The sequence below is a fragment of the Myxine glutinosa genome, chromosome 2 (assembly GCF_964187855.1).
Source record: "Myxine glutinosa chromosome 2, kmMyxGlut1.1, whole genome shotgun sequence".
Classification (NCBI taxonomy): Eukaryota; Metazoa; Chordata; class Myxini; order Myxiniformes; family Myxinidae; genus Myxine; species Myxine glutinosa.
Window position 1 is genome coordinate 14,012,128 of NC_136262.1, and position 22,423 is coordinate 14,034,550.

Sequence of the window (22,423 nt, forward strand, 5' to 3'; positions counted from 1 at the left end):
TGAGGAGGCTGCAGACTGCCGATCTGAGGGATGAGGAATGGAGCGGCAGAGAGTGGAGTCATCAGCAAAGAGATAGAGAGGATTTTCAAGAGAGTCAGAGAGATCATTGATGAAGACCAGAAAAAGCACAGGGCCCAGAACACTGCCTTGGGGAACTCCAGCCTGAACAGGAAGAGGAGATGAGAGAAACCGATTCAGGGCCACACGTTGACTACGACTAGAGAGGAGGTCCACCAGCCATGCGTGGAGATTTCCATTGATACCAAAGGAGAAGAGTTTGGTGAGCAGAGCAGGGTGCCAGATGGTATCGAAGGCACGTGAAATGTCAAGGGAGACAGCTCTAATTTCCTATTTGGCATTGAGGACCTCCATCCATTGTTGAGACAGCAGAAGCAACATGTCCAGAGTCCAGTGACCAGGTCTGAAACCAAATTGATGATCAGAGATCAAGCCGTTGAAGAGGAAAGATTTCATATCCGAAGCAATTATGGATTCCATGACTTTGCTGATAATTGGGAGAAGGCTGATTCGTCTGTAGTTGCTAGGATCTGTTTTTGCACCTTTTTTGTGCAAAGCGGTGATGTTGGCTGATTTCCAAGCAGATGGCAGATGACCTTGAGCAAAAGAGAGGGTGAAGAGAACAGAGAGAGGGAGTGAAAGAGTGGAAGAACAGGATTTTAGGACCCGTGGGCTGATGCCGTCAGGTCCAGTTGCAGAATGTTACTTATGTAAATTCGATATTTCTGTATTTTATTTTTAATTATTTTGTGGAAAATGCTGTTTAAAAAATTCCAATTTGACATTATGAGGTATTTTGTGTAGATCAGTGACAAATATATCTCAATTTAATCCATTTTAAATTCAGGCTGCAACACCACAAAATGTGAAAAAGTCAAGGGGTGTGAATACTTTCTGAAGACGTTGTATAGATTCACACATTATTCCTTTAGTTATAATAGATATTCGATACTTGAAGTTGGGTAAGACTTTGGGATAAATTGTTGTTCCTTTGCTTTAATGTTAAGAACAAATAATTTATTATCTCATAAGCTGGATATACACGATTTGGGAAATAATGTCATTGCCTTGAAAGAGATGGCCAGCTTATCAAATTATTATTCACACGTACAGGTTCTTTAACTACAGGGCTCTTGCTATTGCTGGGTGAAGTGTGGCTTTTTCTGGCTCTTTAATGGGAGTAGTGTAATAATGTTGCTTCTGGGACACCTCCGTTTAACATGGGAAATCCCTATCTAATGTCATTTACCCCCTTGTCTTTTTCAAAAATCATAAACACCTCTATTTCTCCCACCCTCATCTTTATGAACCTTTTGTCTGTAGTACCTATCCTTAATGTTGTTCATTAGACCACTCAAACACTACAAATATTTGTTTTCTCTTATAGACCTATCATCCTTCTTCTACATATCATCTGGCAGATTAATCTTTGACCCATTCACTTCCATATTAATTCTTTCCCTCCCTCATTGCCCCTAAAGACCTCTATTTCTCTCACCCTGTTCTTTACGAACCTTCTAACCTTTTGACATGCTATCCTTATTCATTAGACCACTTAAACACCTGTGATCCTTCTGACCTTATGAACCTTTTAACCTTTTACTCTTAATATCATCTGGTGAATATAACCCACTCAAACAACGACCCTACAAATATTTGTTTATGTGTGGGAAATAATTTAATTCTCCTACAACTCTCCTCACCGTCTCATCCAACTCACCGGTATTTAAATTAATTCTCTTATTTGTTTTGTGAACTTTTTTACCAGTTGCCTTTTCAATTATACTTATTTGATATTTTTTACATTCATTTTGTTTTCCATTTATATACCACTCGAACCTTTTCTAATTAATAGCTCACTGTTGAGAAATGACGTTGTTTCACTTGGATAACTTCCAAGGAATTCTCTTTGTCTTGTTTCCTGTTTTTCACAAACACACGCCCTCAGTTTCCAAAAGCTGACAAGCACTTCAGTTCCCCGAAATACATTTTGTTCATTATAAAAAGAGAGGTCTCCGAATGGGACATTTAAACATTGTGAACGAAGATGAGCTTGTCTTATTCCAGTCTTTCCTCTGATGAAGAATACTCGCCAGGACATTGGTAAGTTCATTTGGTATTAAACACTGTTAATGAGAGCTTTGTATGTGATTAATTATACAACTAATAATTTATTTTTCCTATTCATTGCAGCAATTCAAATATTGTAAATATCCTGGCAGAATTTCAAGTTGTTTCTCAAGAGTTCCACAACGAACTGAATACGGGTTTGAATAACCTACCTCCGAGATGGTGGGCTCAGAATGAATTCAATGTTTCACCGTTCTTAGAAAATTCACGTGAAAGGTATGATAGAAAATAAAAAACGAGAGGTGTGTGCATGTGTGTGTGCATGTGTGTGTGTGTATGTGTGTGTGTGTGTATGTGTGTCTGTGATTAAAATAGAGAGATCGAATTGTGAGGAACAGAAATGAAAAAATGAGATTGTGTGTGTGTGTGTGTGTGTGTGTGTGTATGTGTGTGTGTGTGTATGTGTGTGTGTATGTGTGTGTGTGTGTATGTATCTGTGAATGTGTGTGTGTGTGTGTGTGCGTGTGTGTGATGTTTTGTCAGGCTTACTTCAGCATATAATAGTAATTTCTCCTTATTTTGTTTGCAGTATTAACCTCGAAGACCAAAATTTTGAGTGGGATGATTTTGATCCCCCAAGGAGTGGTTATTTCCTACCAACCTGTGAACCTCTACATTTTCAACTCAACGATCTTGACGCTAAGCTGGATTTTTTCGAGGTAAGCATGTGTGTACGTGTGTGTGGTTCACCGTTTATAATAGGTACACCATATCCCTGCGCATCGTAAGAGGTGATTCAGGGTTGGTGTCAGGAAGGGCATCCGACCCTATATTAATAATAATAATAATAATACATTTATTTTGTATAGCGCTTTTCAAGACGCTTTGACATGGAACATAAATATGAAATAAATATCTCTCCCCTCTTGTCTTTAATAGAAAGAGATTCAAAACCTGAAGACATCTGCTGAACCAACCTTTGACTTGTGCTGGGAAGAAATTGATGACTTATGCTGGGGAGAAGTTGAATGTATACCTCAAGAAAAATGTTTTAATAATATAAAGATTTTAATGTTTTCAATATTTATATATATTTGTTTTGTTTACAATTATTTAATTCTTAATTACAAAAAGAGAATAAAGGAAAAGGGACAGGAAGGTGCGTCCCCCTCCCTTGGCCCCCCCTCATCCCACCCCTCCCCTCCCCTTGTGTGTGTGGGGAAGGTGGGGGTGGGATGAGGGGGGATCAAGGGTGGGGGACGCACTGGGGGTGGGGGATGATGGGTGTGGTCTGTGTGGGCGGGGTCTGTGTGGGCGGGGTCTGTGTGGGTGGGGTCTGTGTGGGCGTGGTCTGTGTGGGTGTGGCTTATGATTTTTGTTTATTTAATATTTTTTTTATTACCACTAATTAAATTAGCTAATCTGGGTGGGGTGAATAGAAATGTTGTTTAATGAATTATTAGCTTTGTTTTTTGTAATTCTTGCGAGTAAAATGAACCCAAGATTTCTTCTCCATTTAAATCATTTAATTTGTAAGTCCAAGGGACTGTATCCATTACATCAATGATTTTAAATAATTCACGAGTCCATTTTTGTGTATAACCTTTCTCAAAATGGCTTTTCCATTTGTATATCCTTACCATATCACCAACTTTGAACTTGGGCTTTCTCAAATTAATCTCCTTTTCATATTCTAATTTTGTAAATGTTTCTGATGGTTTTGATTTTGTTGATGAATGAACTGTATTATTGTAATTATCTACAATATCCTGAATTAAATACACCCATTTTTGAGAACCGAGTTGTGTGAATTTTTTATATAATTTCTCTTTCAAAGTACGATTAAAACGCTCAATAACAACTGCCTTTCCTTCATTAAAGGTGCTGTATAATTTAATACCCTTCCCCTTAAGAAATTTCATGAATATTTTGTTATAGAACTCTGTTCCCTCATCAGTCCATAACTTCTTTGGTTTCCTTTTATCCCGATCAAATATTAGCTTAAAGGCTAACATTAAAGTATCACCCCTTTTTTTTTTTAAAGGGACAACCCAGGCAAATCTACTCCTCAAATCAATAACGGTTAAAGCATACCTGTATCCCCTGTCATTATTCAATTCAATTAAATCAGCGGACCATATGTGGTCGGTGTATTTAGAATAAACCTTCCTTCTTTTAAACTTTGTGATTATAGGTTTGTGTAATTCTTCAGCCAAAAGCTCCTCAGTCTTGATGACATCATTAGAGCCTAATAGTTTTTTGAGGAATAACCAAGACCAAGTTTCAATTTAGCATTTATCAAATTTCTCACAATAAACCTATCAACTTTCTCTCTCAACGTTGGATTTTGTATCAAAGACAAATTATACAACATTTCGCTGTCGGCTTTATGTTTTTCAGTCAACGTAGTGGTTTTCCCATAAGCAATATCATGCTTCATACACACTTCGTCAACCCTATTTGTAGGTTTAGACCAAGGTTTAGGATTGTCAGCCTCATCTAATCTTTTATCCAAGTTTGTTCCTGGACCACAGAAAGAATACCCTGGAAGGTGTAATTCCCCTGGAATTCCAGTTGTTGTAAATTTACTTCCTGACAGAAACTTTTGTATGTCTCCTCCTCTTTTAGGAGAGATGAATTGGCACTTTTTAGAGCCACATACTTGACATATTCCTTTTTGATAAACTCTATTATTTTTAGCTTTAACATAAGAGATATTTTTAGATTTAGTTTTCTTTTTACATTTGAGACAATAACTCATATTTATTTATCAGAAAAATTCCGACAGAGTATCAAAACCTTTTTGGTTTTCAACATATACATTTCAATCTTTATTTTTAAAACATAAAGAATCCTAAGGAATGCCTTCACTCTCTCCTCCATTTATTTACAAATAAAAACTAACTAAAGTCAATGACACCAACATCATCAATCACATAATCTTTTCCTTCTTCTTCTTCTTCTTCTTCACCACTTTCTCGTTTAAATCTCCTCCCTGAAATTGAAGACATTGACGTTCTTATTTTTGAAACCATTATCTTCATAAGAGTTGTTAATTCTTTAATTTCCTCTTCGGTGCGTTGAGATTGATTTATTTGCTTTAATACACTCAATCTTTTATGAATCTCACTGATTTCCATCTTTTTATATTTTTCCTCCCTCTCTCTTTGCTCCCTCTCCTCCTCCTCCATTTTCTCCCTCTCCTCCTTCTCCTTTTTCTCCCTTTTCTCCCTTTCCTCCTTCTCCCTTTTCTCCCTTTCCTCCTTCTCCTTTTTCTCCCTCTCCTCCTTCTCCTCCCTCTCCCTTTCCTCCTTCTCCTCCCTCTCCCTTTCCTCCTTCTCCTTTTTCTCTCTTTCCTCCTTCTCTTCTTCAACTCATTCCTCATCCCTTGCTACCCTTGAGTTTGAACCCCAAAGAATATTATACATATACTCATCTGGATTTTGAGATATTCTTGTATCTATAATTATTTTTCTCATAATAGGATACCAATAAGATTTGTTGACGATTTCTAAAAGAGTTTTATATTTCATAACTTTGAGAAGTTCATTTTTATTTAATATTTTAAACAAGTCTCTATTTGTGGGTTTAACAATATCAGTATAAGGCCAGTTTTTTATGACAAAATTCCCATGTATATGCTCCAAATCATAAGGTATGTAATACCGAGCACCCTTTTCTTGTAGGTATCCTTGAATACAAAAATTATAATTCTCTTGTAGTCTTCTTCCTGCCATTTATGTATCAGAAATATATGTGAGATTAATATTATGACAGGTAATACCACCCCATCTTCCCACTACCAAATCGGTTTGTATTCCTCGGCTTTCTATCCTTATCTCATTACCTTCCTTCTTTGTCATGCGAACCATCGCTATACTATCATATATTTTTATTTTCTTAAAATCACGTATTTGTTGTTTACTAATTGTACTTCCACATAAATCCTTATCTTCACCAAGTGGATAATATTCTTCTTTACGAGACTGATTTAAATCATGTAGGTCTTCTATGTTTATTGAAAAAGACCAATTATACCCTAAATCAGGCATATCATACCCCCATTTATTAATTCGCATATTAACTAAATGTCCTTCTTTATAAAATTTAATTGTAAGCAGGTAGTTAAATTCAATGAGGAAAGGTGTATGGTCAGTATAACCAGGTGTTGTGGTTGTAAATTTTACTTGTTTCACAAAACGTGCTGTTTTCTTTAAAGATATATATTGTGATAAATCACTGAATCTAATCAAGTCATTCGCATCTGTAGGGTTTGGATAATTGATTAATTTATAAGTATTCTTCATATTAATATTTTTACTTACACTATATTTTTGTCGTTCAGCCTGTGCCTTTGTATAATAATTTGATAAATCAATATCCTGAGAGGATTTTCCAAAGATAGAACCATCTTTTCCAACATAGGTCATTTATATTAGATAAAAAATGATATCATAAAAATTTTCATTATTGTTGAGTTGAAATAATACATATAAACATAATTGGCCACAACATTTAGAATTAATTTCTTGAACTTGGAATGTTTGATAAACACCATTCTGTAAGAATTGTATTACTTCAACAGGTGGTGGCATACCATAACTATCAAAATAATATTTATCCTGACTATTATGAATACAAACCCAATGAGAACCATTCTGTGTGTCTAAATTCATAATAATATTCTTTGTATTCTTATTTATATGTGTTAATTCATCTCTCATACAAATAACCACATTATCAATTTTTAGTGTTTTACAATACTTAGCTAGTTCTATATTTGACGTTGTATTCTTTCCAAATTGTTTAAACCATTTATCCATTTATTTATGAGAAAGATACAATCCATTACCCCGTTTAGTTAGTTTAACACCCGCTTGAGCGATAGAGGAAAGCATATCTCCAACCAACAATCTAGCTTTATCAGGTAGACTTTCAAGTTTTTGAGCAAAATCTACAATTACACCACTTCCACTAATTTGTTTCTCCAACTCCTTGTTATGTCTTTCCAATTCTTTTTGAGCTTTTAGTTGTGCCTTCCTTTCGTTAGCAGTTTTTACCGCTGCTGAAATACCACCAGTCAATGCTCCCGCCGCACTTAAACCAGCAAATAAAGGAATTAGAAACGGGAGAAATCCTCCTCTTGACTCGTCTATTGAATATTTCTTTAACATAGGTTTCGTCATTTTAATTTTAAGTGATCCAACATCATTTAGTGTTTTTACTTGTGTGTGTGTGAGTAAAACATCAATTCTTACAGCTCCTTTTCTTTGAATTGTATTAACATTAATAATACAAGGCTTTTGATTTTGAATACAAGATGTTAATTTATTAAGATTGATTTGATTAACATATACCCCAACCATTTATTTATGAGAAAAAACCTATGTGATATTAATCATAACACCATTATCTGTATTAATCTGTAATTCTGTTTCCTCCAAAAGCAAACAATATGCATTAACCTCTTCACTCTCCCCTCTTTCAATGTATAGAGAAGTATCCACTCGATTAGACTTTATAGTTTCCTTTTGAGAACTCAGGTCAATTGCGTAGATTGTATAAAGTTTTTGAAACGCAACCATATCCAAAATAGGATCATTATTACCATTACTTTCACACACCTTTTGGTAGGACTTGTAGGCTTCCGCATAATCATTTTTTTCCCAATCAATTTCCAATCTATCTCGCGGATAAAATGTGCCATCAAGAGAAACCCGAAGTTGTTTCACCTTTGCATTATCACTCAGGGCATTATTCTTATTAGTACCGTCCTCTCCATCTGGTTTTTTAAAAATGAGCCAGAGGTATCGTGGCTTTCCTTGAAGAACACCTAAATTCCAAGTGTAGGTAGTGTGTTCCAGTTTAACGTGTTGACATCTTCTTTTAAGGTATGATACATTTAGCGGTTTCTTTGAGTTAAGTCTTCTATTTAACATCTCTTCCGTTTTAAGATTAGGAGTATATTCACTGATATACCAACACAAATCATTAATAACAAATTTATTATTTTCTCCAAAAGCATTTTCATCCCCAAAAAGCAATCTATTTACATTATCATTCCTTTGTAGTTGAAATCTAATTTTAAGCCCATACAAAACTTTATCATAATCACAAAATCCAAATATACCTTTCAGAGGTACTGCTACGGTAAAACTATTCTCAGCTTTTGCGTCATCATTATACATTGACTTCCTTTGACTATAACCAGGGTCTGCGTTTGTACCCGTTGACATATCAGGAATAAAACCCTCAACAGCTCCCTTACCCATTCTATCACTAAACGAATATAGTGTAAATTTCATCATTTCAGATGTAGCAGAGACATAATCAACCGCTTCAACCTCTTGTGTTCCAATATACAGGCGGACACTGTCAAACATTTTCCAGAAGAAATCATTTACGAGTGTAGCATTAGTATTATTCGCAGCCTTAGTGAATTTAAATTTACACAGCAAGAAACTATCAGCTATATTCAAGTAAGTTTGTTGATTATTTATTTCAAAACTTTTTGTTCCGTTTGAATTCCAGTCTGTTCCTGTTATAGCATTTACCTTAAAATAGTCTTCCTTTTTAGTGGAGTTTGAAATGATAATCGTATCATCCAAATCATAGATACTATCAATCGCTTCCATACTTGTATTTATATAGCATTAAAATTGTTGAAACCCTGACCCAAGTATTTTAATGATTTTTTGTCGTTCTTGTGAAGATAGTTGAGTTTTACCTTTTTTTATTTCTTTGATTGCTTGTAATTTATGAGACTCCTTTTGAGCATCTTTTATACTCTTTATAGCACCCGCAACGGAGCCCACGGCAGAAGCAGTTGAACCAATTAGGTCTTTATGTTTAAGGATGGTTGAACCAATACCCATTAGAGTATCAATTATCCCATCTCCTTTATTTCGAAATTGATGACCTACACCTCGTTGTCTCTTAGGTTTATAGTATCCTCTACCCACATACCTTGTATAGTCTGGTGAAAGGAACATGCCCTCCCCTGTAATTATTTTATATTTTCCCAACTCGTGTTTTCTCACAATAACCATTATTTATTTATTGAAAAACTTCACGTAGGTGAATTCTGATGGATATAATTTCATCATTAAAGGATATCATACGATTATCTTGGTCGGTTATCCTAAAATTTACTCTGTATATGGTTTTTCCTGACACAGGTAAATAGACAAGATTTTTTGGTTCCATATTAAATATATAACCAATCGGGGTTGAGTATGCACTGAATGAAAATATTGTATTTGTTCTTATTCCATCGTTATAAGCACCATCAATCAAATCACAATGAATTAATACTGAATTTATACCGGAGGATATTTGGATAACATTATCACTGTAAAACGTCCCGTTATTTTCAATCTTTTTTTAAGAGAAACCCAATAGCTCTCTAAACGAATTTTCAATCGTGAAATCAACTTTATAATTATTTTTAAGTTTAATAGTTGATTTTGAAGTGTGTTTTTGAATATCTATTACAATATTTTTTGGTTCATCACCTTTTTCTTTCATAAGGCGAGAGACTTCTGAAGATATTTGAGAAATCTCGTAAGCTCCAGGTGAAACGGTTATAGTTTTATATCCACTTCCTGGATTATAACTAAACTTGTTGTTTTTCTCTGTGATATTAAAAAGGGTATTGTAAGTTTCCATTGACAACAAAGATGCCTCATATGAGGTAAGGGGGTCAAGTTGTAGTGGGTAAGGGAATGAAGCTGTGTAATCGCTCGTTGTGAAATTAAAACTAAGAATTGTGCTTCTCATCTTATTTAATATCTAATAAAATATCTTTGTATTGACATTTATTAATTATTTTCATGTTCATCAACTGATCTAAAATGGCTGAGGATTCATTAAAACAATTGTTGTTTCCAGCCTTCTTACTACCTAACAACAATAATAGCCTATTAACTAATTGTGATGGGTCATTTGGAAGAAAACTAACACCCGAACCAAGCTTACTTAAAGCATCAATAATATGTTTCTCCTTCTCATTCTTCTTACTTTTACCAGCAACAGAAACTCCATAATCAAGTGCATTTAGCAACTCAATATATACCCTATCTTCCTCTCTTTCCATATCAAGTGGTTCCTCAAAATATTTTGAACCGCTGAATCCGGGGTTTGTTAGAAGAAACATTAATCTTGGAGTTAATTTAACATTTGGTTGAGTAGAACTCAAGAACATCAATTCATCATTAAATATCAATACCTTTTCTTCCACAAGATGAAACACTGCTGGTTCTTCTGTTGGAATGAGACCTGCTCTGGTTTTTGAACCCGCCGAATATTCATTGTTTTGAAGAGCTTCCACAACATAATTAGGGGGTTGATTTACCTCCTCAAGTTTCCGAAATAATCCCTCGTCATCATATTCTAATTCACCAAGTTCTTGTTTTGTTATCTGACTAAAATCTTTGAGCATTTGAAGTTTTTTCGGAGTAAATTCTACCGTGGGTACTGTAGGTGAGTGTTGAGTTTTCAAAAGTGGTTTAAAGAATTTCTCTTGTTTTCTTTCAAAGGCTTCTTCACCAGTTAGTTTCTGTCTCCGTTTCTTCTTTATCTCTTCCTGTTGTTTAACAACTTTTGAAACTAATTGTTGATGTTCCTTAAACTTTCTTTCTCTTTCTTCAGTATTCATTTTCTGTATTTATTTATTGAAAAATATCATTTAGTATCTCATCTTGTTTCACAACAATATATTTATATTTTCCAATCGTGTGTTTCATATAATTTTCAAATTCTTTTTTACTACATAACGTAGAGCAATTATCTCTCCAAAAATTATTTACATCTATTGAATTTAACTTAAATAAAATAAAAGTATTGGCATTGTTTCTTATTGAGCGTCGAGGGAGTTGAAAATATGATTGACTAAGATATATACAATTACAAGAAGAATGTCTCCCTCTTGTATAGTAGCTATCCATTACTGTTTGGTTTCTCTCATTAACACAATCATCAAAGATGACGAGGTTCTTTTTTGATTTATCTAAATCTTGAGGTGAAGGTATATCATCCGTATTATCACTGAGAATACAAGTTATGGGTTTCGATTTTGATTTCTGTGTATCACAAAATAATTGTATTATATCTTCAATATTATAATCATTCAGTTTGTTTTGAAGTTTAAATAAACCGATAATGTCTTCCTTTTTAAGACCCGCATTAAAACCCTGTGAGAGTAGTTGATACTCGGGTTGAAAACTTGACTTTGTAAAAATTATTAAATTATCATAATCTAAAAAATTAGGACCAAGGAGCATCTTTAAAAAGTAAACAGGTTTTCCCACATCCGCTTGAACCAACTATTAGACATCTCAATGAATTTGGAATGTTTTTATGGTTATTAAATTTTATCTTATTTTCCCAAACGGGTAAAAAATCATTCATTTATATATTTGGAAAACAAGTCATCCAACTTTTTTTGAGCTATTTTAGAAACTCTATATTTTATCCTGAGTTCTGGTTTAATTTCAAAATAATTCATTATTTTATTTATGTAGTATCTTGTATTAACATTTCCATTAAAATTATTTTGAATAATAAATATCATTAAACCCTTATACATTTCCTCAATACAAAGAGTCTCTTTCCTTGTAAGAAATGGTGTATTATCACCATAATGCTTAACATTCATCTCTCTTATTAATCTTGTAAAGTAATTCATTTTTGGTTCTAATTTAAAAGAGTTATATGTTTTTTTATATTTCTTATTATCATTAATTAGAATATAATCACAGAATAAACATTGTTTATATGAATCCTCATCATTAAGCCCCACTCTATCACAAGCCGGACAATTCTCTAATTTATCATATGGAGAGTCTGGAAATTCTAAATATCCTTCAGAACTTATCATATTTATGTGGTAAATTTTTACTTAAACTAAACGCAAGTTTATTCATTAATAAATACAATGTTTCAAAGCACAAAAGACAAATTTCAATCAATCTCTACTTCGGTGGAAGATATAGAAAAATATGTCAAAGATGTTAAATTGAACAAAGATAAATATGGAAATTTTTGGGTAAAACCAGTTATGGAAAATAACATGAGCCCCTCTATTTCATTTAAAGGAAGAGCTCTAACTATACCTGGAAAGACATCCATTAAAGTAAATCTAACAAAAGTTTCTCCTCTACTCCTGGCAATTTATTCAAAGCTTGAAAAAGTGATTGACCACGATACTTTGAAAAAGAATGATAAGACCATTAATAATTCTAGAGGAGACATTTGTATTTTCTTTAATAATCCAAAGGGTGTAGATCTAAGTAAAATGAATGATGTTAATATTTCTGGTGAAATGTCATTTCGTTCTATGATAGTTAGAGATTATTTAAAGATAACTTTTGATATAAAAATTGTAGAGATTGAATCTGTTAATGAAAGAAAGTATATAGATATTGATGGGAATATTTTTCTTGCTAATTAAATATGAGTCAATACAGCAGTGAAGATTTTACTATTTCATTGAACTCGGACGATAGTGATGATAGTATTTCATTGAACTTGGATGATGGTGATGATAGTATTTCATTGAACACAGATGATAGTTATGATACTAATAGTTTGTGCTCAAATGATAGTTATGAGAGTAGCTTTATTGATGACTCTGAGTATGATTCTGAGTATTCATGTGATAGTTATGACTTAGATGATTCTGAGTGAAAAAGTGTTTTAGTTTAAGCACAGTGATATATATAAAAACGGAGCTGTAAAGCTCAAAAGTGTTTTATTTTAAGCACAGTGATATATATAAAACACCACGTTTTCTCACGCTATAAATATGGTTTATTGTGATACTTGCGAGAAGGAAGTAAAATATTATAAACAACATATTCTCACCGCAAAACATACATACAACATTTTAAACAAACGTTCCCCTCTTCCACCTGAAACAAAACACTGTTCTACATGTAATAAAAATATCCTCAAGAAAGGCTTCAAAATACATCTTAAAACAAATCTACATTTATCAAATTTTATCACAACTAAAAACTCTGATGGAGCATTCAAAGGACATATTAAAATAAGAGTCTTTAACTTCAAACCTCCTGAACCAGAGTCTATAGTTGATGCTGTAGAAATAGTTAAACCTGCTGTTCAAACGTTGATTGAAAAAACACTAAAGGAAATGAAACCACTTAAATTTTATATGGGAGTAAAATTAGAAATGACAAAGGATGAAGGAGTTATAGATGCACCATACATGAGAACTGAGCCACACTTTATATCTTCATATCAAGATTTTAAAACATCAGGAGTCTATGATGAACTTATTAAACAAGAGCAAGATGTGGATAATTCAATCGTAGGAAGTGGATTCAATATAGGAAAAATTATTTACATAGACATTCATATTCTTAAATCAGATCCTCTAAAAGCTTCTTCTTACATTGATTTACCCAGTGTTATCAAAAATAGAAAAGCAGTTATCAATATCAAAAATAAAGACAATAAATGTTTTCTCTGGTCTATTTTAGCACACTTACATCCTCCACATTTTCATGATGAAAGAGTATCTCATTATAAAAAATATGAGAATACATTAAATACGAAAGATCTAAAGTTTCCGATGACTTTAAATGATATTCCTAAATTTGAAAAGATGAATAATTTATCAGTTAATGTTTATGGTCTAACAGAAACAAACAACATTCAGGTTTTAAAGCTTTCTGACAATTGTAAACAAACTCATATTAATCTTCTATATTTTAATTCAGACGAAAATTCACATTATACATACATCAAAGATATTGCTAAATTAATAAAACCACAAGTCTGTAAGAGAACAAATAAAATATATATTTGTTTGCGTTGTCTTAACTTCTTCAATTCACAAGAAAGATTAGATAAACATTCAAATTATTGTGGCGAACATAAATCAACGGTAATCAATATGCCTAAAGAAGGCTCAAAGATCACATTCAAAGATGAAAATAAAAAGATCAAACATCCATTTGTTATATATGCTGATTTTGAAAGTATTTTAGAAAAAATTGATACTGCTTCTCAAGATCCAAAAGAATCATACACAAATAAATATCAAAAACATACTCCTTGTGGTTTTTGTTATTATATCAAATCATCCGTTGGTGATAAATATAACAAGTTAGAGATGTATAGAGGCTCAAATACCCCAGAGGAGTTTGTGAAACGACTAGAAAAAGACTGTGTTCGATTAACCAAGATAATGAGAGAAACCAATAAACCAATGTCCTTAACAAGTAAAGAAAAAAGGGAATTTATAAAAAACAATGTCTGTCATATTTGTGAGGAGAAAATTGGTAAAGGTCTAAAGGTTAGAGACCATTGTCATCTCACTGGTAAATATAGAGGTCCGGCTCATCAAAGTTGTAATATTAATTATCAACTCCCCTCTTTCATTCCTGTCTTTCTTCATAACAACGCTCATTATGATACACATCTATTTATCAAGGAACTCTCAAAGACTTCTGGAAGTATCTCAGCAATTCCAAACACGGATCAGAAATACATTTCATTCACAAAAACAATTCACACATCTCCTATTACTCATATCAGATTTCTTGATACATTTAAATTCATGGCAAGTCCATTGGTTAACTTGGTTCAAAATCTAAAAGAGTTTCCATGTCTTTCAGAGTATTTTTTAGATAAAGATTTTCTAACACAAAAGGGAATTTACCCCTATGACTATATGGACTCATTTGAGAGATTCAATGAAACACAACTTCCTTCAAAAGAAAATTTCTATAACAAATTAAATAATAGTCATATATCTGATAAAGATTATGTACACGCACAAAATGTTTGGGAAAAATATAACATCAAGAATCTTGGCGAGTATCACGATTTGTATCTCAAAACTGATGTGCTTTTATTGGCCGATGTATTTGAAGCCTTTAGATCTGTTTGTCGCACTGGATATGGATTGGATCCTGCTCACTACTACACAGCACCTGGATTGGCCTGGAGTGCGATGTTGAAAATGACAAAACAAGATTTGGATTTGATAACCGATGTTGATATGCTTTTGATGATTGAAAAGGCAAAAAGAGGTGGAATTTCACAAGTCTGCTCGAGTAGCTACGCAAAAGCAAATAACAAATATCTTCCAAATTATGATCCAACGAAAGAGAGTTCTTACTTGATGTACTATGACGCGAACAACCTGTATGGCTGGGCAATGTCTCAGGCTCTTCCTTATGGAAAACTTAGATGGGTAAAGGAAAAAGACTACAAAAACGTTTTACAAGATGTATGTATCTCTACACAAAAAGAATTGGATGAAGAAAAAGTTGGTTATTATTTTGAAATTGATTTAAAATATCCAGAGGAACTCCATAACCTACACAAAGATCTCCCATTTGCTTGTGAGAAAGAAAGTCCAAAGAAAGAATGGTTGAGTGATTATCAACGATCGTTTGATATAGGTGAATCAACAGAAAAATTACTTACTACATTATATAACAAGAAAAATTATGTTCTACACCAAAGAAATTTGCGACAATATTTATCAAAAGGTCTAAGAGTAGAGAAGATCCATAGGGTTCTAAAGTTCAATCAAAGTCATTGGTTAAAGGGGTACATTGATTTTAATACACAAAGAAGAACAGAGTCAAAAACAGATTTTGAGAAAGACTTTTATAAATTGATGAATAATGCGGTCTTTGGTAAGACTATGGAGAATGTGAGGAAAAGACAAAATATCAGACTATCAACATCTTGGGAACAAGCATCAAAATTAATTAATAGACCGAGTTTTACTCGAGCTGAGGTCTTTACTGAGAACTTTTGTGCGATCCATTTGATTAAAGAGAGTATTGAAATGAACAAACCTATTTATATTGGAACAACAATTCTTGATTTATCAAAGTCATTAATGTATGATTACTTTTATAATAACTTGAGGAAGAAATATCAAAATGATGTTAATCTACTTTATATGGATACAGATAGTTTTATTTTGAAAATTAATACCAACGATGTTTATTCAGACATGAAAAGAGACATTAATATCTATGACACGAGTAATTACAGTCCAGAGAGTGAGTTGTTCTCTTCTAAAAATAAAAAGGTGATTGGAAAGTTCAAGGATGAATTAGGAGGAAATGTTATGAGTGAATTTGTGGGATTGAGGTCAAAGGCTTATGCTTATAAATACATTGTGAATAACGTTGAAAAGACTGATAAGAAGTTAAAAGGTGTAAAGAAAAATGTTATTAAAGAAACAATAAACTTTAAGGATTATTATAACTGTTTAACAACAAAGAAAGAAGAGTTTAGAAAGATTAATGGAATAAGAAGTTATAAACATCAATTATATTCAGAAGAGATAAATAAGAAAGCATTGGGGGCTTTTGATGATAAGAGGTTTATTTTAGAAAATGGAATTGATAGTCTCCCTTATGGTTATATAAGTATATAAGTGATAAGATATATATATAAGTGATAAGATATATATAAGTGATAAGATATACATAAGTGATAAGATATATATAAGTGATAAGATATATATAAGTGATAAGTTAAAAAGGGGGGGGGGGGGGTTGGGGATTTTAACGGGCTACCGCCGCCTTTTTTACTATTATATAAATGATAGAACCAAGTATCAACCAGACTAAAGAGTGGAGGTGTAATCAACCTTGGTATATAAATGGAAAACATAATGAATGTGAAAAATATCAAATAGGTATAATTGAAAAGGCAACTGGTAAAAAAATTCACAAAACAAATAAGAGAATTAATTTAAATACCGGTGAATTGGGTAAAAAAGATGGAAATATTTTTGAGTGGACGGAAAACTTTGATGGTTGTCAGGAAAATATATACTTTAATTTTAAAATGGTATGTGGCACTGGAGGTGCTCAAACAAGAACATTGAGGGAGGTTTACCATTTTATCTTAGCTCAGTTAAAATATCTTAATAAAGAACCAAACTCAAACATATTTTTTGTTAATATATTAGATGGTGAAGAGAGTGGCAAGAGAATTAAATTATTTCCCACGCATAAACAAATATTTGTAGGGTCGTTGTTTGAGTGGGTTATATTCACCAGATGATATTAAGAGTAAAAGGTTAAAAGGTTCATAAGGTCAGAAGGATCACAGGTGTTTAAGTGGTCTAATGAATAAGGATAGCATGTCAAAAGGTTAGAAGGTTCGTAAAGAACAGGGTGAGAGAAATAGAGGTCTTTAGGGGCAATGAGGGAGGGAAAGAATTAATATGGAAGTGAATGGGTCAAAGATTAATCTGCCAGATGATATGTAGAAGAAGGATGATAGGTCTATAAGAGAAAACAAATATTTGTAGTGTTTGAGTGGTCTAATGAACAACATTAAGGATAGGTACTACAGACAAAAGGTTCATAAAGATGAGGGTGGGAGAAATAGAGGTGTTTATGATTTTTGAAAAAGACAAGGGGGTAAATGACATTAGATAGGGATTTCCCATGTTAAACGGAGGTGTCCCAGAAGCAACATTATTACACTACTAATGGGCCTTGCACACCCACTGCCGTTCTCATATAATCACACAAATTCGAGTGTTGAGGGGTGGTGTGGTTACCGAAGAGCTAATGAAATTACCATAAATGTCTTCTTCTTAAAACACCGCCATAAAACGCCTGGTCTTAACATCAAAATCATTTGTACCACTGACGGCAATCTTGCTTGTGTGCAGCCATTTTTAACTAGTTGGACAATTCTCATTATAAATCTGGGCCATTAGACAAAAGACTTTGGACAGACTTGTGCTTTGTCTTTCAGCAGTTCCACTTGCTCTACAGTGTATTTCACTGTTTGAGTTACAGCAAGGGCAAGACAAGTACATGAAGTGCGATCGCTTTGTATTCCAGTTTTGTTGTACAGTACACCGCCCCTCACTATTCCATCTCCAGGCGCTGCATGACGTCATAGCCGGGCACCGAAGGGGGCCCGGCGATGACCCTCACCGAAAGGGAGTACTCAGTTTTCACTCTGTTTGTTTTCTTGTTTTTCCGGACCATATCTCCGCCATCCTTTTGAGCGAGGAAGCTAAAATTGGGCACAATCGTGAGCACATGCTTTGGAAAAAACGGTATTTTTTATTTTTTGATCAATTGATTAATTGATGAGTTACCGAATTATTATCGATTTATTAAGTACTTATTTATATCCTTTCCCATCTGGGCAATATCTCAGGCACCTTTTGAGCTAGGAAGCTGAAAATTGGGCACAATAGTGAGCACATGCTTTGGAAAAAACGGTATTTTTATTTTTTGATTAATTGATGAGTTACCGAATTATTATCGATTTATTAAGTACTTATTTATTAAGATAACCCGCTTCCGGTCCCTCGAGCGACGGGGCTTGCTTTGATCTCTCCACGGCATCAAAGTTTGAGTGTTTTCCCGTTCGTTTCTTTGTCAAATTTCCGCTGCGTATTTTGTTGTGTATGTGTTATTGTGTGTTTCTATTTGGTTTTGGTTTTGTAGTTGTTGCAAATTTGTGTGTATTTAGTCGTTTATTTGTCCGCGCCTCGTGCGGCCTGGTGTCTCGTGCGGCCTCCTCGTCTCGACTTGTGCCCCGCCCCCTATATTCTCGTTTGTTCTTTCACCTCTGCTCCTGCTTTCTCAAATCCACGTTCTCACTTAGAGACTTTTCCCGGATTGTTTTCATGGTTTTGTTTAAATATTTATTTAAATATGTTTAAACCGCAGCGGTGATCCCGCCCCCCCCCCCCCCCCCCCCCCAGGATTTCCATCTTTTAAACGTCTCCCAGTGTGTACCCTGGATAAGAATAGGTACGCCGTATCCCTGCGTGTCGTAGGAGGCGACTAAGAGGGTTGGCGTCAGGAAGGGCATCCGGCCATAAAAAAACATTGCCTCAAAAAGAGAACCATGACAATTACAACTACATGTGGGCAGGGTACAGCCCGAAGTGGAGATCGGTTTCTGAGGTTTGGGACATGGAATGTAGGGACAATGACAGGGAGATCAGGAGAAGTGGTGGAAGTATTGGTCAGAAGAAGAGTGGACATATGTTGTGTGCAAGAGACGAGATGGAAGGGAAGTGGTGTGAGAATGGTGAAGGGTAGGCAGGGACAGAAATACAAGTTTGTGTGGCAAGGGTGCCTGGAGGGCGTGAATGGTGTTGGTGTCCTGTTTTCTGAGGAGTTTGTAGACAGTGTGGTGAGTGTGACTAGAGTGAGTGATAGGTTGATGATGGTGAAAATGATGATTGGAAAGCTGTTGGTGAACGTCATCTCGGGATATGCTCCGCAGGTTGGTCGGAGCGATGAAGAGAAGGACAAGTTCTGGTGTGCGATAGAGAAGCTGATGGAAAACGTGAAAGATGAGGAAGTTGTTGTGGTAGGAGGAGACCTAAATGGACATGTGGGAAGGAGTATGGATGGTTTTGACGGAGTTCATGGGGGTTACGGATATGGTGTGAGAAATGGAGAAGGTGAAAGGATTTTGGAGTTTGCTGATGGAGCTGATTTGTTGATTTGTAATACTCAGTTCCAGAAAGAGGATAATAAGCTTGTTACATACACGTCAGGTGGGTCGACGACAACCGTTGACTACCTGATGGTGCGTAGGCGAGATAGGGGGCACCTCCGAGACACAAAGGTGATCCCGGGGGAGGAGGCTGTTTCACAGCACCACTTGGTTGTCTGCGACGTAAGGGTGAAAGGTGCGAGGAGAGCTCGGCGGGTGAAGTACCAACCGAGAATGAAGGTGTGGAGGTTGAAAGAGGTGACAGTAAGGGAGGCATTAAAAGAGAGGCTGAGTAGGGTCGAGGATGATGTGGTTGAGCTTGAAAGTGGTTGGATGTCAATGAAAGCTAGTCTGTTGGGAGCCGTTGGTGAGGTATGTGGATGGACAAAAGGACCACCGAGGCACTCGGAAACATGGTGGTGGGATGATGAAGTTCGAAAGAGGATTGACGAGAAGAGGAAGAAGTTCAAGGAGTGGCAGAAGGCGAAGGGTATGGGAGCAGAAACAGCAGAGCATGAAAGTTATAAGGCAGCCAGGAAGGCTGCAAAGAAAGAGGTAGCAAAGGCGCAGGAGGCATGTAGGAAAATGTTCGGAGAACGCTTGGATTCGGAAGAGGGTCAGAAAGCAGTATTCAGGATTGCAAAGCAGATAGCGAAAGAGGTGTGATGTGATGGGGGTGAGCTGCTTGAAGGATGAAGTGGGACAAATCGTTGTCGACCCAGATGGAATTAAAGGAAGATGGAAAAGATATATGGAAATGCTGTTGAATACAGAGAATGAATGGGATGGCAACATAGAGAGTAACCCAGTTTTAGGACCGGCAGAGAAGATAACTGAGAAGGAAGTTGAGGAAGCGATAAAAGCAATGAAGGGTAGAAAAGCAGGAGGGCCGACGGGAGTTGTGGGAGATATGTTGAAGGCAGCAGGAAGTTGGGGTGTGAAGAGAATGACAGAGATCTGTAATCTGGTGGTGAAAGAAGGCCGCATTCCAGTGGATTGGGAACTGAGTACCCTCGTCCCTCTATACAAGGGGAAAGGTGACCCTCTGGAGTGTGGCTCGTACCGAGCGATAAAGTTATTGGAGCATGGAATGAAGGTATTGGAAAGGGTGTTGGAGAGGAGGATAAGGAAGAAAGTGAAGATCGACGAAATGCAGTTTGGATTTATGCCAGGAAGAGGAACGACAGACGCGCTTTTCATTGTGAGGCAGTTGCAGGAGAAGTACATGGAGAAGAGGAAGAAGTTGTTTCTTGGGTTTGTTGATCTGGAGAAAGCATTCGATCGGGTTCCACGCAAAGTATTGACATGGGCATTGAGGAAGTTAGGAGTGGAGGAATGGTTGATCAGAGTAGTGATGGCAATGTACAAAAGAGCGCGCACAGCTGTAAGGACGAAGGACGGGAACAGTGGTGAGTTTGAGGTGAAGGTGGGAGTGCATCAGGGGCCGGTACTAAGTCCACTACTATTTGTAGCTGTGATGGAGGTGCTGGCTCAGAACGTAAAGGAGGGTTTACCGTGGGAGTTGTTGTATGCAGATGATCTGGTGTTGATTGCGGAAAGTATGGATGGACTGAGGGAAAAGATGAACACGTGGAAGGAATATATGGAGACAAAAGGTCTGAAGGTAAATATCAGAAAGACGAAGGTGATGGCAAGTGGTAAAGCATGTGGTGAGGTGGAAAGAACTGGGAAGTGGCCCTGTGCTGTGTGTAGGAAGGGTGTCGGAGTGAACTCCATTCAGTGTACAATGTGCGCTGAGTGGGTTCATCAAAAATGTAGTGGTTTGAGAGGGTCATTAACCAGTGCGGCAGCTACATTCAAATGTAAGGTGTGCACAGAGGGAGCTGCAGATGGAGGAAATGTTGAGTTGGATCTTGGAGACGGCGTGAAGCTGGAAGGTGTGAAAACATTTTGCTACCTCGGAGACATGCTGAATGGAGAAGGTGGATCAGACTCGGCAACGGTTGCTCGAGTGAGATGTGCATGGAAGAAGTTTCGGGAATTGAGTGGCGTGCTGATGATGAGGGGAGTGTCGTTGAAGCTGAAGGGAAAGGTGTATGCTGCATGTGTGAGAAGTGTTATGATTTATGGGAGCGAGACATGGGTAATGAACGTAGAGCAGCAACGAAGGTTGGAAAGGGTGGAAATGCGAATGGTTCGACGGATGTGCGGAGTATCGTTGAGAGAGAGGAAGACAAATGATGAATTGCGAAAGATGATGGGAATAGAGCCTGTGATTGATGCTGTGAAGAGGAACAGGTTGAGATGGTTTGGTCATGTGTTGAGGAAGGATGAAAGTGACTGGTTGAGAAGAGTGATGGAAATGAATGTAGAAGGAAGTAGAAGACGGGGAAGACCGAGAAAGACTTGGCTAAAGATGGTGGAAGAAGAAATGCGGGCAAGGGGGTTAACAAGGAGAGATGCAGAAAATAGGGCAAAATGGAGAAGATTGTCATGGGGACCGCAAGGCTAACCCCCGCTCTAGCAGGGAAAATGGCCTTTAAAATGCATGTTGTTGTGTTTGTTGTATTAAGTACTTATTTATTTTATTTCCCATCTGGGCAATATCTCAGGCACCTTTTGAGTTAGGAAGCTGAAATCTGGACACAATCGTGAGCACATGCTTTGAAAAAAACCGTATTTTTTATTTTTTGATCAATTGATTAATTGATGAGTTGCCGAATTATTATCGATTTATTAAGTACTTATTTATTTCCTTTCCCATCTGGGCAATATCTCAGGCACCTTTTGAGCTAGGAAGCTGAAAATTGGGCACAATAGTGAGCACATGCTTTGGAAAAAACGGTATTTTTATTTTTTGATCAATTGATTAATTGATGAGTTACCGAATTAT

General features: G+C 35.7%; 1 long non-coding RNA gene across 2 annotated transcripts; it reads left to right on the forward strand.

Moving 5' to 3' along the window:
• The first annotated feature begins 1,611 nt into the window (after nt 1-1,611).
• LOC144891002 (uncharacterized) lies at nt 1,612-3,259 on the forward strand. Of its 2 annotated transcripts, XR_013622624.1 has the most exons (4): nt 1,612-2,121; nt 2,212-2,364; nt 2,678-2,807; nt 3,028-3,259. It is a non-coding gene; the product is annotated as an uncharacterized LOC144891002 (long non-coding RNA). The 2 variants fall into 2 exon arrangements; XR_013622623.1 differs by having other exon boundaries at nt 1,958-2,364.
• Nucleotides 3,260-22,423: the final 19,164 nt, after the last annotated feature.